Here is a 13,338-nt window from a genome sequence, read left to right as displayed (position 1 = left end):
TTTTTTTTGAAATATATTATCTATGGTATTAAAATTTGCAACGCAAAATATTTTCAAGGCTTCAGTAAATAGACCACATTTGATTGAATCAACGACTCCACCACTAGCGAATCACCCTGTGGTTGAGATGGTTAGGTGAACAGTGATGTCCCCAACCCAGCAGGGTTCAAATCCTGGTGCTCGCATTATTCCTGGTTTTATTTTAGGATTTCCGGCGATGCGCTTTTAGTGGGAGGAGACGTTCCCGTCGACGACGAGGCGCCTACAGTGACTTTGTAAATCTCAAGATGATATGCCGGCTCAATCTCTCGGAGCTGCTCATAGGGGTAGGGTGTGCGTGTGTATTCATAGGGATGAATGTATGCGTGTGTATATGAGCGCTTGTGTCTGTACTGATGCTAAAAAAAACAACTTCACCACTAATACACTTCCATAAAGTTGACTGCCTTTCTAGATTTTAGAATCCTTTTGAATTGCCCATCCAAAACAATGGAAAGTCATGTACGTTGAACATATTTGGGCTAGGGATGATTCCCTAGAGGCACATGTCGTCACAATAGATCACACTAACAAAAGCGTCAGAAAACATAATACAAACTCACCAGCTCAATATGAACGAACCTGCTGAGTGCATAAATCTAAAATCCGTGTAGTCAGACACACCAAGCCCGCAGAAACACAAATATACATATACAAAAAAAAATCTGAGTACCATCATTCTCAGAAAAAACATAGCCAGGACGTTGGCGATGAAGACCAACCATGCTTAGTAAAACTTCCGAATCTCTATTTCTAATGAAGCAGTTAATGAATAGCCTGCGCGGTTTATTTTCGTCATTCTCCCATCTTCATTTTATTTTTGTTGGTTATTTTTCGTCTGGTTTTTTACCTCCCCACTGTCGATGCGCTCACAGGCAGCCCACAGAAACAATCCATCGGCACCCACCCACGACTCCCTCACCCTGGCTAGGGTTCCTAGCCCCTCCTCCTCAGCCGACGCTGCATGTTCCTTGCTGGCCTCGCCCGGGCACCTCCCGGACCTCGCCGGGAGAAGCCAGCCAGCGCCGTTCCGACCTCGCCGGGAGAAGCCAGCAGGACCCCGCCGCCATGCCTCCCTCTCCCCCTTCTCCTCTTTTCCGCTACCTATCTCTTTCCTCTGAACCTGATTGGGGCGCTGCGATTGGCCTCCACTCCAGATCCGTCCGCCTTTGATCCTGTATCCTCCCTGGCTCCCTCCCGACGGGATCCGGCCTCGACAACTGCACACGGGTGCGACGGGATCCACCACTCTAGCTAGCAGGAGTAGCACGGTGGCTGTGGTCTGCTCACACCCCCGACTGACGACGTGAGGCGTGCGGTGGTCTGCAGCAAGGTAATCACATACACATGTAGCAGCAAGGAGCGGCAGGGATCTAGCATGTGATATACGTATTAATCTGTTTCTTCACTGATTCGTTTGCAGGATATCCTTCCATGGCTGGACGCACTCTTCATCTAAATCATGTCTCTAAACGTGCTGCCGTTAAGGTTGGCGCTACATAAATTATGCCTTCACGGCTGGACATCACTGCTACATGGTCTTCTCACTTGAGATGTCATATATAACGTGTCCTTTCTGTGTGAATGTTCAACTAGGAGCAGTTTCATCTCGAGCACTGCAATCATGCATGCTACTCTCATCGACTACTAACCACTTGCTACTAACATAAATCATGCCTCCTACGCTGGACATCACTACTAAAGATGTACTGTCGGTGAGTATCACCGTTTAGTTTTTTATGGTCTATAGATTTATTTATACGGACAGTGCAGATTCATCTATTACTTCGGCTAATGTGAGTGTAGCAACATTCACTCCATTCAATTTTTTGGGGGGAAACTACAATATTCATTTTGTTCACCTGAACATTGAATTAAGGAATGCAGAAGGTTCAGGGCTTATGCAAATTATTGAAATTTAATATTTGTGAACAATGGAGAAATACAGGCGGCAGTGTTGAATTTACACCCGTTGTTGCACCTGCAGCTTTTCGGCATCCTTAGCACGATAAGCCCAAACACGAAGATTATATGCCGCCTTGGATTTGTGTGGCTGTTAACTTGTTGTCATCAAACACTTCTTTTCCTTAATATGTGCAGCTTTTTTGGGGCGTCCATGGATGCAAAGGAATCCCATGAGTACAATGTACACTGACATCATCTTCATCAAATTCTTCAAGCTCAGCAAGTGTGAGGTAACTAATGCATGTGTATTATCTATTTCATCGAAGTGTAAGATTTCTCCTCTTCTCTTGTTTGTGTTCAATGGTTGTTGTGGTTTTTTCTTTTGCGTTTCAACAGTGACATGTATCCTGATTAGGCACTTGCATAGGTACTGTGTAGAGCTGGAACCTCTAATAAAAAATGACCTATGCAGTAAAGCAAAGGAGAGAGACTGCAACCTTTTCAGGCCTGAATATATCCCCATTCTGAATCTACTTGGTTATTGATTCTCATTTTCAGCATATGAAGACCACATGCTATTTTTTTTTCTATGCCCTCCTCTTCGGCTGTTCCTTTATGATTCAGCATATGCTAACTGTTACTGTAGCTTTCATGCTTATATCCTTGGTTATATTTTATAGCGATCCAAATTAAGGATTTGTGTTGATATCCGAAGTTCCTAATGACGATAGGTCCTTATTAGTTTCTTTAAAGGAAGCACAACAAGTAGTTGTACTAGGAAGATTACCTTGACATGGGAGTTTCTATTTTCTAACGAACAGGGGAGTCTTTATTATTTCACTTGAAAAGATGATGTACGCATTTAAAGTGTAGAATTTCCATTTGTATATTCATATTGTGCTTAACTTTTACTTTCTAAAAGTCAGTATTGGCTGGCGGTTTGGCCGATTATTTAAGAAATAAAAACCTTAGGTGTTGATCCCTTTGATCTCTAGCCATATGACTTCCCATTCAAGATATGACGTGGCATGGATGTGATACACCCACATACAGAGATGTGGAGGTGTAAAGTTGGGACGAGCAGGCTTGTAGATGAAGTGTTTGTACTTATGGCTCAACAAAACTGACTACTCTAGCCTTGCCCCCATTACTGTAGTGTTATTATCTTCCGTCCCATGTTTTGTTGAAAGATCTTCCAGATTCATGACCCACCTTAAAAAAAATGTACAATGCAAATACAACCATTTATCGTTACAGGCGAGGGATTTAGTGCAGAAAGTTACTTTACAAGTAGTCTCAAGCTGGAGGATAACAGATTGGTTGAGACGTTAGGGGTCCCCATCAATGTTATATTATTTGTCTGCAGGTATATTCTCAGATCCAAATTCTAGATATTATAGTGAGTAGATCAGGTGAAAGTATGCGCAACATAGTTCTTTTTTTGTTTTGCTCTAATTTCTGCGGGAGTGTTAAACCCCACGTAGCACGATGGTGGTTGTATGCTGCCATGGAGGAATTAAAGGCGCATGTTGATTAAAAGAATAGGTGTAAGTAAGGAGTGGCTGGGCTCACTAAAATTGTCGAGTAATCTCATGATCTGCTCATGATTAATTTAGTAGCCCAATTTGTTTTCTCAAAAGGTACAGTATTGTTATGGTAAAAGCTACACTTTGTGGCCTCAAATAGAATTCAGATTTATAGATTGATATCCATTAGAAAAGAATATAGATTTATTTGCGATTCTGTCATATTAATTAACTTGCTTCAGAAACAGAGAAGAGCCATGGTTTGTTGTTGCTTGAGATGCATATGTCGGCAATGTTGCTGGAGCTAGGAACGCTTCCATATTCTATTAGGTCTTTCAATCTATGTGTTGTGTGTTTTCTTATTTTATAAAGGTTGTTGTTGGATGAGCCAAACAATGGAAAAAGTGGCTTATGGGGCAATTTTAGTTCATTGGATCAATTGTAGATATCACGTGCCATTTTTATGTTCACGTCGTCATTAGATCAGTTGTAGAACAGCCCACACAGCTTGTGTTCTTTTCAAAACAAACATACCCTGATGCATGACAAAGTTGTAGCGCTGATCTCAAAATTATGCTTCTATGGTGTACAATATACACTATAGACCTAAGAGCGGGTAGCTTCAGCTTGCTTCTGTAGTATGCTTTCTCAATGATAATCTAGCCCATGCTTGATTATATTACAGATTAATCCTGTTGAAAGCTATATTAAATCCTACTTTTGAAAGCTATACATTTAGATATTTTGGTTTTTGTAATGTTCTGCATGCATTTTTACTCAGGATAATGTCGCGCTGGAAGCGTGGTTATACTTGACAATGAGCAGGTAGATGCGAGCAGGTAGGATGGGATATTTCGCCGACGGCCAGGTGGATGATAAGACCGAAGAGGAAGGCCGCACCAGGCATGCATAGATGATGCATGCCTCTGCACATTTGTGGTGGAATGGTACTAGCTTGAGGCAATTAGGCATAGTCCTTTTGGACAGGTTGTCGACAGAGAAAAATATATAGTTTGGCGTGAGGAATAACATAGCCAGGCATGCTGGTACTATAAGTCGTGTTACATAGAAACAAAATTTGTTTGTTTGCTTGAGTGAATATGTCTAATGTATACACAAAGATTCAGTTATGTGTTTCAAATTTGAAGTATGTGGTTGTTTCAGTGCTAGATACATCAGTTTGAGTGCCAACTAATTCCGGACGAAGGAAGTACACGACATCCCTCTTAACGGAATAAAAGGCCACAACTTCACCACATATATAGTGTAACTAAATCTCATGTTTCATGCTCTAACTTATGTACTAAATTCTATTAACATGGCTACATATTTTTTGGTTGTATTTAATATCCCACCATAACATCTTTAGTTATCAAACATGCCAGCATGATGTTGGTAAAATATTCCTGTCCATTTTGGTTCAGTATCACTTAATGTATTTTTCATTAGATATAGGCAGTGGTGGGTGGCGGAATGGCAAAGAGTCCGATCAGATGTCCTGGGTCTGTGGGGAGTTGTGGCTCTCAACTACAACAACGTCATCTTTTTTTTGAACAGACAACAACATCATCAAGGCAACCTATATTGGTTGATCAATTGCTAACAGCCTAACACAACATGTTTTGAATTGCATTTATTTCTGACTAAGAGTAGCAGTTTCTGCTGTTGTATTAAGATTTCAACGAGAATCTAGAATTGGCTCTAAGGGAGTAAGGGTGTTCGGCGCCTGGAGGAGCTTTCATGTTGAAGGATCTGGCCCTCGCCGTCGAGACCAACGGGGTCGTCGCCGAGTACATCTGGTACGTACACACCTCCCTCTACTGCAAGGTCGCTGCTGTTTATTTCGTCTTTCAGACTATGTTCCTAGAGAGCACAGTAGTAGCTTCAGGATAGGGGGCCAACCTACATCTTTTTCTGATTTCTTTTTTATTAGATTAGCACGGGAGCGAGCAGTGCACCGAGGATTTGGCCCCTTAAAGTTCATACTACTTATATCCAAAGTTTTCAAGATTTGGTGGGTGATAAGTGACGTTTGTAGTCTGTAGTCTGTAATCGTCTTGGTCCCGGTTCCAACTGGTTGAATACATGCTTTACCAGATAAAGAAAATTGTGTGTTACTAATTCATGTACTCTTAGAAGTAATGTTCCTTTTCCCCTCTAATTGGGGTTTGCTTCATGTTAAATTTACTATAAATTGTATGTATCACGGTAGACTTCAGATGCAAGTCAACTGGTTATTGACATCTAATTTCAGATGGCTAGAGTGATTTTAGGTAGTAGAGATATAGATGACGAGCCGTAAAATTTAGATAGGAGATATGTGGTGCATGTTAGTTCATCAATAAAAAAGGACAGACCCAGTGCATAGAAGCTCCCACACAAGGTGGGGTCTGGGGAGGGATTATAGGAACCTAGTCTTACCCCTGCAAAGTGCAATGCAGAGAGGCTGGTTCGAACCCAGGACCTCTTGGCACAAGTGGGGAGGACTTCACCACTGCGCCAGGCCTGCCCTCTCCATGTTAGTTCATCAATACATAAAGGAATATATGTGTGCGTGGTTGAGGAAAAATTTGTTGCACTTAGCTTGATGCCTTCACTACCTTCACACAAAAAGGTACCCTCACTTGCTTTTCCTGGGATTAATTTGCACTGATGTATATGGGAAGCTAGAAATTCTCTGATCCATTCCTGAAAAAAGGTAGCCTCACAAATAACACTGAATATGTGTTGTGTCATCCGTTTTAATATTTTAAAAGGATGTTTTCAATGGAGTTCAGAGTTGCTTATTTCTTGAACTTGGACAGGATGACATGAAGCATTTGGCACCGACGCTCACCTCTTTGACAAGCCATGCTTTCTGGGTTTGCTTGCAGTTCAGGTTTGGTCACTTGATTTCCTGCCCAACTCCTCTAATAATCGAGTATGATCAACTAATCCGTGTTTGTTCGCTCTAATCCTCTAATAATTATGTTTTCTGGATAGTTGAACTACTGACTATTGACCGGAGAAAATTTATTGATCACCAGTACCCAGGGTGCGTGTAAGTGTCTAAAGTTAAAGTTTAGATTATCATATTGCCAGGCTACCCTTTCAAAGGTAAAACAATAGCATTATTTCACTTCCACTATAGATTTTTGGGCGTCCTTGGACTTTACCATCTGAGATTTGCAAAATTATTTTGAGAATGGGGTGAGCTGCGCCCATGGTAGCCCACTGTCATAGCCTGGCAATATGCCGCTGAAATTGCCGGAATAGAAAACATGTCCACAATCAGACATGTCTATGTCAGTTCCTCTACTCTCCAGCTTAAGACCATAAATGGGAGGCAAACTCACCTTCATATCAACAAGCACATGCCCACATTCACCTTTCTGTAAATGGGAGACATCATACTCTTTTTATTATTAGCTTACTCTTTGTTGACCTAAAGAAGTAGCTTACTTCCGAACACATATGTCACTAGAATAACAAGGTGAAATCTTGATTTTTCTTGCTACAAAGAGATGGCATCATAATTAAATTCCAATATCATCAATCCAATCATGAATCCTGATTTTTTATTTTTTGAATACGCGAATAAATTCACTTTTGGTCCGTTTGGTAACTTTCTAATTGCCTTCTTACACCCCATGGCGGATATGTCTATGAAATTGTGATCGGCTATAAACATGAAAAAATTACGAATCAAATAGTAGACCGTACTTCATGTGTGCATTGAGAGGAGGCGTAAGGATCACGTGATATATACCATTTCATATATCACGGTAACAAAACACGCTGTGGTGGTCGCCCTTGGATGATGGCGTACATTCCATGGCACTGGGAAATCGCACTAGGATGGCGTAGAGGGGGAGGGCGACACTATGGACATAAGGAGACACGACGCTGGAATTTCGTGGCGTTTCTTGATGCCAATAACATCAGGGAGGAGAGAAGCTAGGGGGATCGGATATGAGTTTGAGCATTGTTGTGGAATGCGATATGAGGGTGAGCGTTGTGCCATGTGATGAGAGAAGGAGAGAGTGAATTGCTCTTTTAGAATAAAAAGAAAAGGAGCGATGCTTTTTTAGGGAAAACGTTTGACTGCTATGAGAGAAATGTCACATACTTTTATATAGTGATATAAGGAAAGCGGTAGTTTGGTGTGAGAAAAATGTCACATATTTTAATATAGTTGAAAACATCAAATACCCTTTTTTTGCGGAGGGAAAACATCAGATACACTAACAAGTCATGTTTAGAATGGAACGGACCAAAAAAGTATCGAGTTTTAACAATCATAAGAGATGCATACAAATAGTGGTTCTTAATATATTTGTTACGCATGATAATACAAAAGGTGTGTTTATATATATTCTTAATATATTTATTTATTTTTCTAGTGTATAAGAGAGATAAAGATGGATTATGTCGACATTCAAAAAAATTCCATATGTGACATTGGTGTAGAGGTGATGTCGCTGAAAGAGGTAAAAAATTCACTGAGATTTATACAACAAAAGGCCCGTGGCCTAGGGTTAAGTAATGTGACATTTTAGTTAATCATGCGGGCCTAGGGTTTTCTAACTCAAAGAAAAGTCAGGGAATCCATCAGTTAAAGTCTGGCTTCAATCCAAACACGTTGTCAGACTTTCAGGCCATGGGATCAGTAAATCGAGAAGGAGAGAGGCCTTTGACTTTCTAGCCATGACCTCGCTAGATCGAGAGAGAGGGAGAGATCAGTCAGGGGTGGCGGTGGCTCAGGAGCGTGAGCGCGGCGGAGGCCATAGGGCATGAGCGAGCATGGATCAGGGACCAGAGGTAGGATGCGGAAGGTGGAGCATCATCCGTGGTGCGACACCGTGCGGCGGTCGTCCGAGGTGTCGTGGAGGTGGAGCGAGGCCGTTGGGAGTGATGAAGGGCAGCGTAGGCAATGGAGATTCCATGCAAATTAAGAATGAAACGTTGATTGGTATATGACAATATGCTTTTCTTTCTACTCTACATTTTCAGAAACTCTGTACGAAGCTGGTGCACATTGGTTCTGGGTTGGTATATTTCCTTATGTAGCCTTTGTACGGGTAAATCAGACAGAGATGGGGACTATAGGTGGCCTCTCTTTTTACCCATTTCTGCTCTACATTATATGTATATTGTTGGGTAGTAGTTTTTCCCACTAGATCTGAATATTAGGAAGGATATATCTTGTAGCTGGTCAGACTCAGAATCATGTCATGACTCTTAAGGGCCTAATGATTGTTGTTGTTTTTTCCTTTCAAAAATTAAAACTCCTAGGTGATTATCGTAACTATCATAATTGTACAAGCAAGATTATCAGAATAACTAAGCAACTATTTCTTCGGATTAAGTATAGAGTTTAGGGTGTTTTTTTTGCAGATTTATAGTGCTTATTTTTTAGGAGATTTATAGTGCCTATTTTAAATCAACAAGGACAATGATATTGCAAGGCTTGAAATTTTAGACTCACTTTCTATGCCAAGCTGGAAAATTTACATGTCTTATGATTATATATGCAACCAGTATTTTTTTTTGAAATGCCAGTGGCAACGCATCCGTTACACCTTTGGCATGAAATTTTCATACTAATTACATATATTGTTTGTGCAGGATAGGTATGAGTTGAGGAAGCGGATTTTATTATACTTGCTAAAACATCGTGGGAATGAAGCTAAAGGCAACTTTCCTAATATTGTGAAAAAATTTCTTAAGCGCATTATCTAGATATTGATAGTTTTGTAATAGATGTTTAGTTGGAACATCGCTTAGTTTGTTACATGGTCATGTCGTTAATTTTTATTTTTCTTATCAATTTACGTTGCAAAAATGGACTTCAATTATTCGATAATTATGTTTGTGTTATATTGTTTGTACATGTGAAATTTAACATGTAACTTTTGCAAACTATTTCAAGAGCCCGTGGCAATGCACGGGCACTCTACTAGTATGCATAAGAAGCTACGACAATTGATGCCCCCCGTCATCTTGCAGCACGACAAGAGGCAAGGGGGGCCAGGAAAATCTGTGGCGGTTGGCCTCTGGAACCCTAACTTCTCGTTCCTGTCCAGTAAGATATTCCCTTATGTAATTGGTCTTGTGTATCCCAGGTCAGTACTGCCTGCAACGCAATCTTCTCCGCGAAGATTATATCTCGCTTATAGCGAGTATAGCTGTTGTCTCGCTGAAGCCTTTTCTTCCTTCGTCGTAAACTGGGACGACTCGTTTGATTATCCTGTTTCGATCGCTGGCTAGTTCCATCGCTCGCTCTAGCTTCCTTGCACTTGTATTTTGTTCCTTTTCTTTTGGTTTTATTTGTATCTTCATCGATTTTCTTTTGTTTCACCGGGTTACGTAGTTTTTCTTAGTTTTCATTAATTTTATTAAAGATTTCTTCGGTTCCTTTTTTTTCTTGGTTTTCACTGATTTTTATTTTCTACCTTTTTTCTTTGTTTTCTTAGGTATTTTTTACCTTTTTCTATTTAATTCATTTTTCTTTGTTTCTTTCCTAGTTTTCACTGTTTCCACTATTTTGCTTCTATTTTCTTCTGGATTCTTTTTCCCTTTTTATTTCCATTGGTATTATTCAATTTTCTCTGCTTTTTGTTAGTTTTCTCGGATCACACTTTTTACACTCATCTACTTTGTTTTAATATTTATTTTTTCTTTGCTTTTCTTTATTTCTTCGCTTTTGTTGTTTATTTGGTGGTTTTAGTTGTTTTTTTTCTCTTTTCCTATAGAACACGAACATTTTTATGCATGTTTATTTCAAAACTTTGTTTTTTGATATCTACTTCCTTGCATACACAATATAAATTTTGTATACATCAGGAATATTTTTTATATACAGGTTTAATATTTTCCAAATACACAATTAACATTTTCTTAAAACTTGTTTTTTTATATCTACTTTCTTACATACACAATATACAGTTCTTTTGCATACATCAGGAACATTTTTATGCAGGTTCAACATTTTTCAAATAGATGACTAATATTTTTTAAAACCTATATTTTGTATGTCTAATTTTCCATACACATTGTACATTTTTTATATTTACCAGGATTTTTTTTCATATACACGTTTACCATTTTTTCAAATACATGATTAACATGTTTTCATATATATATGTTTTGATGTCTATTTGTTTTCACACACATTGTACAAATTTTGTATACATTAGAAACATTACTTCTATACATGTTTACCATTTTCCAAATGCGCGATTAACATTGTTCAAATTTCTATGTAAAACAATTTTATTAGATAATTTAAAATATTTCGAAATATATGCAAAAGAAAGAAATAAAGCAAAACATGAATGCAAAAATGTGAAAAAAGGGAAGAAAAAAAAGCACCGAAGGCTAGAAGGAGATAGGCACGAGCTATCGTGTTGCTGGGCTTGGCCCAACACCAGCTTGTAGGCCTAAGGCGACCAGTCACTCCGACTCGCTGCCCGTTCTTCTCTTCTTCTAGCCTTTGCATATCGCCACGGCCCCTAGCTCGGTGGTCAGCGCACTCCCACCTCATAAGTTGAGACAACTAATCCGCAACAACGCGAGGGTTTCTTGTGCCGCTGTCGCTGTCGCCATTTGAGATAATTAAGTCCCGTCGCCTCCGACTGCCATCTTGATGCTGAGAGGTGGCAGGACCTCGGATCTTTAAGACCTTTATGTTCTTCGTCAACGTCTAGTGATCATTATAGTTTTGTGTGAATAAATTTACTCTCAATCTTTTGGCGGTGTCACACGATTAGAGAGTTTTCTGTCCTTGCAGACCCAATCATTCAAATCTGATGAGTGTATGTTTGCGTCAAACTTTTTTGTTGGTTTGATTATTTGTGAAGGTGAAATCTTTCATCGACACCATGGTGAAGGTATAGTGATTCTACGGGGATCATCCCAGGCCCAAGTACGTTCAATTATCAAGGTTTCTTATATTTTTTGATGGGCGACTTAAGATGCTTTCAAAACCATTATTGGTAATGTTTGTGCGGGTGAAAGAGTGACAACATAATTGCTCTAATTCAATTGCAGTCTTTTTATTTAAGTCTTTGAAGTTTTTTTAAGTAAGGATTGATACCGCGAAGAAGGTGTTTTCAAAAAATTTCATTATAATTTTTATACATAAAAAAGAATAAAGTTATAAGAGCATGTCCAACAGTGGCTGCAAAAACCGCGCGGGACGGTTTTACACGCTCCAACGGAGGAGGGAAATTCAGGCGCGCAGGGAAAAAGCGGCCGGGCGCGTGCTAGATTTGGTGCGTGGCATCTGGCGCCCCTATAAAATGCAGCGCCCGCCACGCGCCCTCCCATCGCTCCCCACCTCGCCATACGCCCTCTCCCGCTCTCTCCCCGCTTCCTCTGCCACTTTCTCGCCTCGCCGCTGACGCACCACCACCGCGCCACCATGCTGCCGCGCCGCCGGGGAGCTTCGGGCTACCGCGGTGTACGTGATTCAGTCTGGCGACGTGCGGCTCAGCCTCGGCACCTTTGACACCCCTCACGAGGCCGCCTGTACGTACGGCGCGGCGGCGTGGCACTTCTCGAGGCCTCACGCACAGATGAACTTTCAGGACGTCTGGACGCGCGAAAAGGCGTAGGACCTTGCCCCTCCGCCGCGGCTAGTAACTGACGCCGACCGTCAGGAACACCGTCTGCAGCAGCGTCGCTTCCTCATTGCCGAAGCTGACGAGCAAGCCATGATGGAGTGGCGCCAGCGCCACCGAAGGACGTCGCCAACGAGAACGCCTCTGGGCGGAGAGGAGGACAAGGCGGCGCGCGGAACGGACGGACATGCGTCGTCGGAAGGCACTGGCCATATCGCAATGCGAGATGGGACATGCATCATTCTTCTCCGAAGACGACGATCAGTGGGCAGACGCCTTTATTGATACGTCGGAGGAGGAGGACACAAGAGAGGAGGAGGAGGGCGACGACTTGGAGTAGTCATCGTAGTTTCTAGTTTTATCGGACTAGTTTGTATGAGACTATTTTATCAGACTAGTTTGTGTTGTTTGGTTGAACTTTGCTATTTGTATCGTTGAACTTTATCTATTTGGTTGAACTAGTTTGTCTTCTGGTTGCTCGCGCACGCTGTTTATTTGCAGCGTCTATTGAAACGGGTCGTGCATACAATATTTGACAGCCGTTGCTGGAGCCAGCGCCTTGCTGCGCGCAAAAAATCGTTATTTCCGTTTGCAAGATACTGTTTTAGCGCCGTTTGTTGCGCGTCTGTTAGAGATGCTCCAAGGATTTAAAAAAAAAAAGACAATCAGCATTCAGAAGCAACCGCGCGCGCACAAAAGAAAACTCCAGCGCGCGCGCAACGCCGACGACCCGTCGATGCCGACGTGCGACCGATCAGGGGCCTCGCCCGCACTCCGGCAGCTCGCCCGGCCCGTCGTGCAGCACTGGGCTTCAACAAAAAGTCAAACTCAAGTAATCTCGTGGAGCACATTTGTTAATACATCTAGCTCTCGATCCATGTACATACGATAGCACATTTGCCTCCTCCGGCGTCGTGCTTGTGCGGACCAACACGGCAGCGGTTACAGGTCATGTATGCTCTCTCTGTCTCATAATGCAGTCTGTATATGTTGAATATATGATTTGTGCATGTATATTATATAGTCTGGCCCACCTCCTAGTCTTTGTATAGTTGAGGTTGTGGCCCACTTTATACTCTATATATACGTGCGCTTTGCACCGATCAATATATCGTGAAGCATTGCCAAAACAATCGTTTTCAACATGGTATCATACCTACGATCCTAACCCTAACCCGTGCCGCCGCCGCCGCCGCGATCTCATCGCCGCCGCCGCCGCCGCCTCGTGCCGCCGCCGCCGCCGCGAACCTCCGTCGCGCCGCCGC

The 13,338-nt window shown here is 41.7% G+C and overlaps 1 long non-coding RNA gene across 7 annotated transcripts; it reads left to right on the top strand.

The window, feature by feature from the left end:
- Window positions 1-928: 928 nt before the first annotated feature.
- On the top strand, window positions 929-9,329 carry LOC119311169. 7 transcript variants are annotated; one of them, XR_005150903.1, is made up of 6 exons: window positions 929-1,372; window positions 1,463-1,754; window positions 2,140-2,234; window positions 4,252-5,269; window positions 6,275-6,348; window positions 7,853-9,329. It is a non-coding gene; the product is annotated as an uncharacterized LOC119311169 (long non-coding RNA). The 7 variants fall into 7 exon arrangements; XR_005150904.1 differs by having other exon boundaries at window positions 1,463-2,234; window positions 7,853-7,939; window positions 9,078-9,329; XR_005150906.1 differs by having other exon boundaries at window positions 1,463-2,234; window positions 7,853-8,558; window positions 9,083-9,329.
- Window positions 9,330-13,338: the final 4,009 nt, after the last annotated feature.

This window comes from Triticum dicoccoides, chromosome 5B, assembly GCF_002162155.2.
Source record: "Triticum dicoccoides isolate Atlit2015 ecotype Zavitan chromosome 5B, WEW_v2.0, whole genome shotgun sequence".
Classification (NCBI taxonomy): domain Eukaryota; kingdom Viridiplantae; phylum Streptophyta; class Magnoliopsida; order Poales; family Poaceae; genus Triticum; species Triticum dicoccoides.
This window is presented reverse-complemented; position numbering and strand designations above follow the sequence as displayed.